We start from the raw sequence: 14,166 nt of genomic DNA, 5'->3' as shown, positions 1-14,166 counted from the left end.
TCTAAGACTGATGATACTGCCAGTTAATGTGATTTCTGTCTTGTTTCTTATGATACAGATGAAAGCTAAGCAAACCTTTGACTACTACATCTAATATTCTTGCCCTCTTTTCCTGTTGAGTTTGAACATATTAAGTAAGATGCATCCTCATGAAGTTTGTCTTCATGTGTTCAAAGAAATTTAGCAATAGAAACATAATAGAAATCCTAATCTCAGACTTTAAATCAAAGACAAATTTAACTAAGACTGAATGAGAGTCTCTGGTATACACTGTATGTCCCATGTATATTTGATTTACATCAGGACTCCCTTCCAGTCTCAGTCAGTGAGCCCTTGACACGACTCTCCGGAGGGTTTTGGGTGCTCTGCAAATGTTAGCAAAAGGTAGGAGGTCTGTTCTATACAGCACAACAAGAACCAGCTCTGCTTGACCCGACCCCACTACTACCCGATGTAGTGTAGCTGTGGGCCACCCAGGCTGTCACTCACTCACACACAGTGGGTCGCCATTGTTCAGATGTCTGGACTGGAGTCAGTCCAGGAGAGCAGGCCTCTCTACACTCCATCCCCTTTGGAACAATTAGCACAAGGGATGACCTTTGACCGAGTGAGCGGCGGGGAAGAAATGAGCTTCAAGGAACTGCGGAGGGCACAAAGCCAGGAGTCTTACACGCCTCTGGAGATAAACAATAACTGGGGGTTTTGGAGAGAGTGGTTAATTTGCTTCAGCTAAGAGGATGTGGTCTCCGTTTAACTGCTCCAGAGTTTAGACCAAACACAAAAAGGTAATCCAACATTTGCAGTCAGAGCCGCTGAACTTTGGAACAACGTGCTTGAGGAAATCCTGCTCCAAAAGATTCTTCTGAACACTCGTTTTATAAACTTTAACCGTAACCTGCTCTTTATTAGGAGTTTACATCCAAACGTATCACGAATTCTCACAGAATTTTATGTCATCAGTTGTCATGCGATTGTTAGGAGAATCGGAAAAACCATTATGCCATTGCAGGAAAATAAAGGTAAACAAGATGAGTGATTAAAAAAGCTCCGTCAAACACGATGGAAATATGACATTTCTGTTCGTTTCATGTGGTAATGTGAGGAAGGTTACATCGGATCTGTGTGGAGCGATGAGGAGATAGTTTAATCTGCCGAAACAGCTTCTTCTTCTTCACTCGGAGCGGAAACAGCTGATCAGTCATGAGAGTTAAATGTTCACTATGTCAGATCTTATTCGAAAAAGGTGTTTCCATCTCCCATTAAGCGAGTCAGAACAGTTTTTTCTCATTTTGCTGCAGTTGTATTGTTACTTTGCTTGTTGAGCGTTTGTTAACTTTTGGCCTTTTAACTTTGTTGCCATACAGGCATTAGTAGAACCAGCAGCTACACTTATTTTCACTATACTACATCTGACTGATCTTTGCACTCCTCTGCATTCTTCTTGGAGTTAAAGTTTGAATATGAACATTAGAACGTGGATCCTTGAAAGTCCACATTACACTGGAAGTCACAAAATGTGGTCTTGGTATTAAACAGTGCCATTGAACATACTGATCATTCATCATATCAGAATCCTCATATGAAAAATAAGTGGAAACGATGCTGGTTGTTGATTGTCCTGGTGGCTCAGTCAGTTCTTGCGCACAGATGGTGTAATTGTGTGATCTAACCATACAACACAGCCCCGATGTTGGTGAAAAGCAGACAGTTTTAATTGTGTTGTTATTGTGTGTTTCAGTTTCTTTAAAGGCTTTTTTCTAAACATTCATGAAACAGATCTAAGCTGCACTAAACTGGCACAAAACCATATAAACCTGCAATCAGGCGCACTAAACAACCTAATGTCTCGTGTTGAAGTCACCTGACCACAAAATAATCCTGCTTTGTGTCACTTTAATCAATCGAGGCCTGCAGTGCACGTTGCCCTGCAAAGAGTGTTTGAATCCACCGAGAGCAGATTTCCATTCAGCGCTCCAGCAGCTGTGACAGTGACACACAGCGACAGCGAGCAGACGGGCGCTTTTACGCTGAGAGTCGACAGCCGTTAGCCAAATGCCCGAGATGCAGCGATTACCGCTGTCGCTGCTCGGCAACCTGGGCGACCAACTGTCATCACGCTGAGCCACATCACTCGCGGCACGTGGGCGCGCGCACACACAGACACACCATTGCATGTGTACAGTCAAATAAACCAGCCGCCGTTGTCGTTGCGCGCACTTAGCTCATAATGGACTCAAGCATTCATTCCACTCCGTAAACGACCCCGTTTATAGACATTCAGTCGACATAATCATCAATCCAAGGACACACGTGCATTCCCCTCCCTCCACACTCTTCAAACACACACATATTTCCATTCCCGCTGTGGCTGAGAACCCTAATCCTCGGCATTGGTGCGCCATGCCCACCCCCCACCCCTGCACCAGTTGTATTGGGGATCTGAACAAGGCCAGAGTTGGCGGTGCTGGCATACCAAGTCCTGCCTTCCTCACCTCACCCTCCCCTTCTCTTATCCCCGTCCAGCCTAGCTCCCAGCGTAGCCAGCATGCCCTGGCTCCTTCAATCCCGCCAGCCCTGCACGGGGCCAGCTGCCCACGGGTCTCGTGCGTAGCTGCTGCGTCTTAACGGCTCTTCCTGCCTCTAATGCCACTTAGGCACAAAGCGCTTCAGCCGAGGAAGGCTCAGAGCTGACGGTGCTTCCCTGAAGATCAAACGTCACCGTCGCACGACCGGCTGCTCGCCGGCTGGCGCTCCGCCCGCTCGCCACACTGCAGCAAGCTGCCGGGACAGGAGGGATGGGGGTTACTGTACCACAGCCAGAGGTGGCTGTATGGGCTATAGGAGGCTGCCAGGATGAAGGAGAGCCAAGCAACACAGAGGGCTGATGGGATGCCATTCAGAGGAGACCAGAGCCTGCCTGTGTGCGTTTTTATATACTTTTTTTGGCCTCTGTAAAATTCTTAAGGTCAAAAAGAGTTAATTGTTATTAGATCCCTGTTCCAACTTTAGAGGAAGCAGCACAACAGACATCCCTGTTTGTTTCAGAGCTGAATGAACTGATGTTTCTCTCCAGAGATGTAATCCAAAGACAAATGAATGCATTCACACATTTACTGTACCTTCACATTTGTACAGACACACATAGATACATTAAGATAACAGTCGGGCCTCTTTATATTTTTAGAATATAAAACATCTTGCCCCTGGGTTGCAGGACCAAGCCAGACGGGGACTGAACCCTGGTCTTGGTAGCGGATGAGTGTTCCCCACTTTTCTCTGGGTTGTATTTGGTGTCTTTATTTCTTTACTTAACTCCAGCACTGAGTCAATGACGTAACTTTCATGATAAAGTTTTGGGCCTGGCTGGGGGACTCATAGCGCCCGCAGCCCATCAAAACTGCTGCGTGCTCACTGCTTCATGCTTATCATCATTATTTTGCATGTCTATGTGCTTCATGTGAACAAACAGTTCTGCGTCTCGCTTGAAAGTGCTGAATATTTAGTGTTTACGTGAAAAATGGACTTCCTGCCTTCCTGGCGCCTGATCATGACTTAGCCACAACACGGGCCTCTTTCCCATTTCCCCCCTCGGTTCAGGAAGACCGGCTGCGAGGTCATGAGGTTACAGCCTGTTTAGTAAAGAGGGACAGACACCGAAGGGACCGAAGGGCCCTGATAGAAAATATGAAGCAGCTCATGAGGCTTTCATTCGATACAAGGAGGAACATACAAGGGGTCTGTGGTAAAGTTTAATCCACCATGACTGGCGACAGTGTTTCCATCCACCGTCAAGCGAATTTTAAGCACATGTGAATTAGGTGCATTTCTGGTTTGGTGGCATAAGCTACGCTACACATGAACTAATAGACAAAGAAGAAGAAGAAGGTTTAAAACCGGAAACAACACGAGCTGCTTCAGCCATCTGAGAGAAAAATGGAGAGAGGGCTGCAGGGATTTGTTTGTTGTTGTTGTTTCATGCTGTCTGGAGATGAGATGGTGAAGATGAAGAGCCGTTCAGCGACGGCAGAAACAGCTTCTTCTTCGTCTTCCTTGGGTTTTGGGAAACAGCTGATCAGTCATGTGAGCTTTGCTCGCTACGCCAGGACTTATTCGACAAAGGTGTTTCCACCTCCTATTTAGCACATTGACACTTTTTTCAAAAAAGCAAAAACCACCTCAAGCGAGTGTAAAAACTTTTCCATCAAACTTTTCAGATGCGATAATTCAAAACAAAACATGGCTCATGTCGCTTTGAGTTCTATCTTTTTGCTGCCATTACAACAAGATATCTAGAAGAGCAGAATGATCTGGAAACCTCAGAGGGCTCGGTAAAAAAAATCTCCACGTGTGACCAGTGAAAGCAGAGGAGAGGAAGAGAACTAATCAAATCAATCAATTCGCTGAAGAGGGATTCCCCCCTGTTTGGTCACGGTATTGATGGATTTCCAAACGGGTGGAATCCACTTTGTGCTACCGATCGCTGATTGATCTCTGATCCAGTGGGAGCTCTTTGATGTGAAGAACAAAGGGTTGCTATTGGGTTACACAGGTCAGGATTGATGATGCGTGAAATCAAGGCCTCAGAGGGGGAACGCAGGAGAAGACACTCTTATCTTCCCATGGGAAGATCACAGTTTCTCTAAAATCGGTAAAAGCTCTTTGGAAAACTGTTTATGCCTCTGACGGCTGGCGAGCCATCAGATGAAAGTGAACTTCAAAGCCGGACTCGAGGTTCAGGGTCTTCGGTTGTTGGCAAAGAAGGGACCAAGGTGATTGGGTCCTTTCCTGATCTCAAGTCACCTGACACGGGGCGTACACTTCCTGAGCGAATAAAAATTCCTGTTTATCATACGAGGGAGAAGAGAGGAGCCGTTTCTGACAGGGAGCGCCGTCTCACCGGCGCTCTTTGGCTGCTCCTCTCGTTTTCTGTCGTCCGTCGTCTCCTTCCTCCCTCCCCTCCCTTTCTCCAGTCTGGGGATCGGCGTGCTGACAGATGGACCCGGGACATCCGGACCCAGGAGCGAGGAGGAGGCTGGGAGGAGCGCAGAGAACGGGGAGAGGAGGGCGAGAGGGGTGAACCTGGGGGGGAGAGACGCCAGAGGAGAGGGAATAACAACAGCGGCTGCCAGATACAAAGTGTTTCTCCTCGTGGGTGAAGGAGAGATGTCTGATTCCGGGAATGGGGGGGTGATGAAGTGGTGGAGGGAGGGCGGAGGGGGGGGGGGGCAGTGTGTCGGCTTGAGTTCACCAACACCTGGTGGGGATTATAGGGGAGGAGAATGGGTGGGAGTCGGGGGGCACTGTTGTGTTGTGGAGGAAAGACTTCTTTTTTCTCTTTTGGCAAATCGCTCGATTAGAGGCTTGGAGTGAGGAAGTAGGGCTTTTCCAAAACACTCGCACACACACAAACAAACACATCAGGGTTATTACAGGCGATCTATCGCAGTGGAAGGTTATTGTTTTTCAGGGTTTGATTGTAAACAGTCATTAAAAGATGAAGCTGGCGTGATTCTGTATTTTTCTTGTCAATAAATCCCATCAAAAGCCCAAAACCAAAGATGTGTGCGCCCGTCTCGCAATACTTTCTGCGTGTGGCGCCTCCCAGCAGGACGAGAATGGCTCCCAATTATATTGTTCGGTTTTTTTTAAAGGTTCGGCAGTTTCCTGAAATGGCTGCAAACTGTTGTTTTTAGCAAACGTAACACAAACGGGAGCAAACAGTGCAGTTGTTGGGGACTGCTTTCAGTGGTTTAACACACATTCGGTGCTGTCGAGAGTATTTCTGCAACAGGATGGTGTACGTGGGATTGAATCAAAATTAACTGCAGTGTGTGTGTGTGTGTGTGTGTGTGTGTGTGTGTGTGTGTGTGTTCATGGTAATGAGGCAACATGTCACCCTGAACAACAGTGTGGCACAATGGGGCTCTGTGGCGCAGAGGAAGAAGATATCAAGCAGACGTGTATGTGTTAATAGGATCAAGTCTTTGTCGGTTTAGGTCTGTTTATGTGGTTTGCTGATAATAAGAAGAATGACAAATACTGCCAGCCTGTCACTTAAAGGGTCCGTAAAGTTTGGGGATTTTTGAGTATTTTTTTCATTTATTTAAATTTTTTTCTGTTGATTTTCTATTTTTAGATTTGCTACAGAATAAATTTACACAAGCAAATGTAATGGACTGCTATCTTTGCCTAATGGACGATGCCTGTTATCAGCACTGTGGAGCAAATGATGAATAACATCTGATGGTTCTGCTGGGATTCTGGTCATGGAGTTCCTCCATGGAATTACGGTCTTCCTGTCCGATTTAGCTTTCACCGATTCACAGATGAGCACAGCATACGACATCGCTACATATTAGCGTGGATTCGATCGTCGTTTTCAGAAAAATTGGCTTTGCAAATGTTTTATGAGAAATGCATTCAGCCTATTTGATCCCCACACGTTGTTGGTGAGCAACCACCCGTTTGTTCAAAACTTCAGGAGTGCATTTATTGAACATGCTCATTTAGCGCTGGCTGTAACGGTTGCTGCGCACTTTCGCTCAACATGTGGAGCAAATGAAGGTTCTGTGTCTAATTTTAGCGAAACCGCGGACGCTGGCAGGAGCTCGATGTTCCTCAGAGCAGATGAGGTTATTTAGGTGGAAGAGACTTTGCAGGTTACAGCAGAAGATTGGGAGTGACTCTGCTGCCCTGACATTCAGCGGAAAGGTCAACAAACCGTTCGGGAGACAGGAAGAAGCGAGCTGTGGCCCTGACACCAAAGCCTCGCTTATTAAAATCTTTCCCTTGAGCACGAAACTCTGTCATTTTGCATCAAGCTAAAGCAGAACGTGGACAGTTTCTGGTTTCAGACACACAGCTCTGGTTTCTGTGGTTGGTTTGTGTTTTTTTTTTTAATATTTTGGTGACTTGCTGCGTGATGCAAAGGGAAATAAAGGCGTAGCCTGACAATCAAGAGGACCGAGGCAGTTCTGGAGATTTACTGCGTTTCACACAGTCCACAAACAGCCTGCATGGAACAACTCAACACGGTACGCCATATTTTCCCTTCCTTTTATCACTTTCATTGGATGATTCACACCCACTTCAAAAACACATCTAATTGCACAGGAGACGTGACAGCTGTATTCTTTGTTATGGCAGTGATGCACAGTGGAGTTGTTGATGAATGTAAACCCACAAAACAAACACTTCCACTTTCACATTTAGGTTAACCCAAATTCATGCCGCTACATTCATACCTCTCGCAGCAAGTTGCAAAGTGCCGAAAATAAGACGGATGTGCTCTAACAGAGTTTCTGCAGCGGAAACACAGTGGTCTGTACCTTGTGTTTACAGAACCACATCACTACAGTGAAAGGAGGAGTGTGATAAGAGGACACGAAGCGAAATACGAGGACAGAAGAAGAAGTGAAGAGCAGGGAAGGACAGCAGCGAAAGCAGGCAGGTGTCCTGTCAATCCAATCAGTGAAGGTAAAGAGGATGGAGGGATAAGAGAGGCTGAAGGAAACGAGGGATCAGGCCAGTCTGGTGACAGGAGACTCGGCTGTCACACACCGGGAAGTGGCCTTCACCAGAGGTGCATTGTGGGAGCTGACCCAGAGGCCCAAAAACGCTGAAGAGAGGACTTTAGCTTTGTGCGTGAAGCGCAGCATCCATTCAGAAATATCAGCAGCTGCCGACTTGGTGTAAAATGCTCGTGTGTATTTTAAGTGTTCACATTCATGGTGAATGTTCATGATTTCTATAGAATTAATGCTCATTTCTAAATACGATGACTGTTTCCTGTAAAATGTGTCTATATTGAATCCAAAGGGCTCAAAGATACAATCGCTTTGACATTTTTGATTCTATTAGGAGAGGAAATCTTCATTCACAGTTAGAAGAAGCTCGTGAGATTTCACTGTTCAGTTGCAAATCTGAATATTTCTCCTTAATATTCATGTACATGTCTGAAAAGATATTCTTATGTTGGAGCATTTTCCTTGTTTCAAGCTTTTTTTTTGTCCTTAATTAATGAGAAACTTCTAACTGAGATTTTATTACTGGTTCTGAGTAACTTCAAGCTTAAAAACTTTTTTCTTTTGCAACTTATAAAGATCAACACTGACAAGTACAAAACTTCTTTGTTAATGTCAGATTTCTTTATATCCAGAGAAATGTGTGTGTTTTTAGTCTGGCTGCAGACTTTAAGATAACTGTGGGTTCTTTGAGGCTACATATTTTAGCTTGTTTAAAAAAAATCGGTGTCTGTTCTTTCCAAACTGATCTGTTGGCAGATAATTTTGCTTATTTGAACTAATATTTCCTCCGTTTTATTGCTTTATTTCTTGTTCTGCAAGCTGTTCTGATTCATCGACACGCAGGTGAAGCCGTGGGCTGTGCAGTGAAAAATGTCCTCGCCCCCAGAGGAGGGGACCGCTCAGGGACAGGCTGCGACAGCAGGCTTAGAGAAAAACCTTTAACCGGGAGAAGATCCTCGAGTCTGCAGCCAAACACATGACTGAGCAGACACATGGAGGCCTGATGAGAGAGTGAGGAAGAGGCGGTCCAAGCGACACACTTCCTCACATGAAGAGAGAGAGTATCACTCCTTCAGGATCTCTTAGACTGTCTGCCAATGACATGGGAGGGGTCTGCTGCTGACGTCCAGATATGAGCCGGTTTAGATCGTTCATCACATCATCAGCCAGGTTAGAAATGTTGTAGCGTTTATTAAATCTACGTCTCCTTTCAGACTAAAAACAAACCAGCATTCTGCTCTGCTTCTGGCGCTGGGCCCACACGTACCAGCATGCACTGTGTCTGAGATTATCAATGAAAAGCCGGTGAGCGTGTTTACCTGACGGGTTAAGCTTCTTATCACATCTGCCAACTGAAAGAAAGCATTCCTGGAAATTTGTGATTTACTCATTTAGGGCTGCAGCTACTGATTGTTTTCATTATTTTCAGCTCTACATCACTTTTTTTTATTAAATGATTGATCAATTAGTACAGGAAATATCAGAAAATAGTAAAAACTGACCATCACAGTGACCCAAAGCCCAAAGTGACACCTTCAGGTTCTTGTTTCGTCTCAACAACAGTCCCAAAGATATTCAATTTACAAAGCAGCACATCCTCATATTTAGGAATGCTGACAAATTATTTCAACTATTTAACACTTTTTACATTTTAAAAGTCAAAGTAAAACCTTACAAACTAAAGAAATTACGCAGTTTCAGAGAAAGTTCAAGATTACTCAAAGCTGCTGCTACCTGTAATAGATGCATCTGCATTTTCTCCATCTTTACCACACACACGCCACAACACAGAGGCGGAAAACGCTGCCGTGTGTGAACGCAAAGCCAGAACAAGACAGGAAAGAAAGAGGAAAATGAAACTGACCTCGGCCGAACTCTTCACTCGCTTCCTCTGTCATCCACTGACGTCAGAAGAAGACTTCATGCTGGAAGTAAACTGGCCGGGCCAGTTGGCTACAGAAAATACTGGCAGATATTAGAGACGAGCTCCCTGTGACTAATACGGAGAAACAACACTGAAGTTTGACAGTGTCCATTTAAGGTAAAATTCTCAGTCAAGACTTTGCTTCTTCTAGTTTTGCATCAGATTTTGGATCAGTCTACGTATGTGCAGTATTGGCAAGATTATTGTGCACATGAAGGTATCAAATGACAGTCTGAGCCCACGTCAGCAAACAAAATACTAAAGCAAAAAATAATAAGTTGTATAAACTAAAGAGAACATTATTAATGAAGAAAATAACATAAAGCAGCAGTGATGAGTGCTATGTTGACTGTGTGTGTGTGTGCGTGTGTGTGTGTGTGTGTGTGTGTGTGTGTGTGTGTGTGTGTGTGTGTGTGTGTGTGAAGGGCAAACAGAATATGCCAGTCAGAGCTGCCACCACAACCCAGATGGCACGTCCTGCGAATCTGTGTTCCTCAGAATCCACTGAGGCCAAAACACACACACACACACACACACACACACACACATACACTTACTTTCTGGGGCAGCTGGTTGAGGTTGAGTTGATCCAAAGTCACTGCTGAAGTTTCTGGAGCTGCAGTTCCTCTAATGGCCACTAGATGCTTTCTCCAAGAAAACCTGACATAACTGAAGCACATTCCAGCTTAACTGCAGAAATACAAAGTGAAAAACATACAAAATGATGTGTTTTTATCATTAAGTCAAATTCTTAAATTAGTGGGGCTTTAAAAAAAAAAATATTGAAGACACAGGGTAAATAAATAAATAAACTCACACAGGAGGCCGTGACAGGAGTCCCTCTCACCGAACGGCCAGGAAGGAAGGATGTGTGATCCACTAGAGTGACCTTCGACCTGCATGGCTCTGGACCAATAATACGCCAAGATGCCAGGAAGTCCAGCACTTCCTTATCTGAGGGATGGAGACTGTTCCCACGTTTGGTCGCTTATTCCAGAGAAAAAGGAACCAGATAAAACAACTGAAAGCTGAGCCACGTCGGAAGGCCGGCAGCAGTAGGGAAGGGAAGGGAGTTGGAGGGAAGTGCGATTACTTTTTTTTTTTTTTTTTTAGTTTTCTGGGAATGAGTCAAAAAGTGAGCTGAAGTGACTGAGCTGCAAGCCACATGCAAGTCCAACTGCATTTCAGGTGTCTGAATGTAGATCATTAAACTGGCATTGAAACATTTTCCTTCATCGGTGTCTTAATGCTGCCTTTACACAACCAAGACGAGTCCTTGAAATGCATATGCATGATAAATATTCAAAGTGTGCAGCTGTGCAAGTCCCAGCAGGTTCTGAGTTCCCTTTTGCAGGGTTTTACTCGGTCAAAACTTGAGGCTTGAGTGTTTTTGCTTCCAGGTATCAAAAAAGAAGTGCTTGAAATGCTCTTTTTTGGAACTAAAGTCTGATTTATGTCACAATTCTGAGTCTGGTACTTTGTTTAATGGCTCCAATCCAGTGGATGCTAATAAAAATGTAAATGTTTAATCACTCGCTATCCAGCCGCTTCCTGCAGCCTGGTTATTGTCGGTACTACAGCTTCCCCTGAAGTTTGCTGTTGTTGATTTGAAACTAACTTGTGGAATTTTATTTTGAAGGTGTACTCTCAAAGCTTCAAAGAGAGCGAGCAGTTTATGTATGCCTCTATATCCGAATCTCCACTTCTCTTCACAAAAACGAGCAAAACTGGAAATACAATCGCGATGTGAGTCCGTGTGCACGTTCATGTTCTCATTCCTCCATCATGCCCAAATCTTCATTTGAATAGCTATTATGTGCAATAAACATCCAAATCCACTACTGCAGGGAAAAGGTCACTTAAACTTTTACAGTGTGTGTTCTGAGGAGCTTCTGTATGAGTGAATTTCTCCATTGTGAGATCAATAAAGTCTAATTTTCTTCTTCTTCTGAACCCCATCACATGCCATTTCTACTCAGTAAGAGTCGTTCCAAGACCGTATCATGTCAAAAGACCTCAAGGTACAACATGGCTAAGTTTGAAAGTGAACGTTTTTGGCACAATGGCCATTTCAACCAAACGCGGCCAGCTTAAATAGAATTTGACCCGATTTTACCAAATCAGCGCTCACTGGGTCTCTTCTCCGGCTGATGCAAATCAAGCACTCAGACGTATTTAAGGTAGCTGTTTGCTCTCTGTAGTGGCACAAACTGTTTGCATACAGAAAACATCCCATGGTCACTGAACACGTTATGTAAATATCTTAAACAAATGTAGGAAAAGGCATCCAGAGCTTAACAGTGAGTTTTTCCTAGAAAATGACCAAGGATTGGCGTTAGTAAAAAGCTCTCTCTGTCGCCTTTTAGGGCTTATTGGACTGTAAGACGGTTATGAACTTTAGCGGGTTACATGTCGTGGATGTAAAACTATTTAGGGTTCAGCACACTGTGTGTCCAGGATGCAGGAAGTTTGAGAAGAGACAAATAACATTTTATTGGGCCACAAAGGAAGGGAAAAGGGTGAACCTGCTGCCAGAGGCCTTGTGTACATGCATCCCTCTGTTTCCTGTGAGTGAAAGAGAGGAACAGGAAGGCCGAAAGAGAGAGAGAGAGACAGAAAATCAACTCGGGGATCAAATGACAACAAACAGATCACGCAGGAGCGGAGGTCCCTTTGAACCTTCCCCGTGCGGAAGTCAGCTTTTTTTTTTTTCCTGTGCTCGCTCTCTCTTTCCCCTCACTTTTTTTTTTTTAATCCACCGCTCCCCCCTTTTCACCGGAGATAAGCTTTCAACACGCTAAGCCCTGTAAAAACAGGCCACGAGTGTTTAAGCTGAAACCAGTCTGCAAAGATGTCCCAGCATGCTTCGCTGCACCAGGCTGCTGCTGCTCGGTCTCGCTTTGTCTTCACTGTCATTGCAGCGATTATTATGGTGGAAACGCAGCAGATAACTAACGAAGGGGCCGGCAGCCGTTTCTGCTAGAGGCGGACTACTTTCAGCCACAATCAGTTTTTTAAATGTTCTGGCAAAAGAACAATAAGTGTCAACAAGCGGCCGTAGCCTTTAGCAAACAAAGACCGGTGTGGTGATAGTACGTCTGTCGGGGGAACACGTTCTCGTGTCAGTTCATGCAAATGTAAAGCTGGAGCTTCCTGGTTTGTTCAAGTGATTCCACTGAATTCCACTATTCAATACAAACACTGTATGAATGTAGGATGATGTAGGACGTGAGCCAAATGTGCAGACCTGTTGTCTACTCCCGACGCCAGTTAACAGGATATGAAAGCAGAAAAAAAAAAAAATTAACTCTGTATGTTTATGCCTGTTTCTTGTCTTTTCTCTTGTGCATGAATGGACCGACTGAATTCACCTGAATTTTACCCCCCTAAGCCACACCAAGACAGGTTCAAGTTTCATTATTATTAATAAATAATGTGATATTAGAGCAACAGCTCTCAAGTTCAACTGATACATCAGTGTTTTCAAAGCTAACTGTAATGCCGGTTTCTTGCATTGACGCTTCCAGTAGCTGACAATGTGGTGCATTCAATATCCTCGAGTTTGTCATCACATTTTAAAGCCAAAACAGTGTCAATGACTCAGCGGCTCCCTGGTGTGAATCTGTGCTAGTGTGACAGCGTGCCGGCCTGAGAATGGAAAAAAAACACGAGGGTTAGTTAGCTGACGGCTTCCTAAGCCTGCTGAAATAATGTAATAACCACGTGAAGTTATATTACCAAGGATACGGATGCAGCGTGGCAGCTGAATGTCTTACTGTTGCTGTCGTTTACCTTTTAAGTGTCAATCATTCCCTCAACCTGTCCTGCATAGTTCATAGATTTCCCAGGACGCTATTCCTGAAGTCCTCGACTCAGGAATTGGGCTTTAACATATGCACACCACCAAACGCACTTTAAGGTTTTGGGGTGCAGTTTTCCAGTAAATGTGATGAGATTTGTTTGCACAGTGGGTCAAATCCAGCTGCATTTTGTAAAAATGCTGCGTTTCAGCCGTTCCAACTCGCAAGACAGGCTCTCTCCTGTGCATAAAAAAAACAAAAAAAACGGATTTTATTTGACCAGATCAGCAGTGAGAGCTTTAACTGCCAGTCATGGCGAAAGGTGAAAACCTGTTTGTTTTGCTTTGTTTTCTTATGAGCGAGGCGACGGAAGCAGGTTGTTAAACCATGCTGGCAAACAGGCGCCTTTTCTCCGGCCGAGGGAAAGTCCAAACAGAGACAGAAAAAACAAGCAGAGGAGCCACGAGTCGAAGAGCGTGCAGGCCGCTCTGTTTACCTGCCCCCTTCTGCACCTGTTTGAACAGGTGTCACCGCGTGGGTGTGAATAGGTGTGCACATTAGATAAAGTCCAGTCAATTATTGCTGAGGCCATATCCTGAGTTCAGAATGACACTGACTGTAACTCAATAGGCGTGGGTGCAGGGTCTTCCTCTCCTCCTGCCTGTCTTCCTCCTCTTTTTCTTTCTCTTTCCACTCCCTCCTGCTTTGTCCTTGGCTTCTGTTTATCGCCTCGTCCCCTGAAGGGGGTTAAGTGGGAATTTCCTTGAAGATAATCCTCCTGTTTTTCAGGGGAAGGCAGGAAGCGGCGGGAAAAAGATGAGGAGGAAGATGAGGAGATGAAGACGGTCTGCTGATTTAGTTGAGAGAAAAAGATAATGTTCACCTTCTGTGTAGAGCCTGCTCTGAGCCAACCATG

Source organism: Chelmon rostratus, chromosome 6 (assembly GCF_017976325.1).
Source record: "Chelmon rostratus isolate fCheRos1 chromosome 6, fCheRos1.pri, whole genome shotgun sequence".
NCBI lineage: Eukaryota > Metazoa > Chordata > Actinopteri > Chaetodontiformes > Chaetodontidae > Chelmon > Chelmon rostratus.
Note: the sequence above shows the minus strand (reverse complement) of the source record.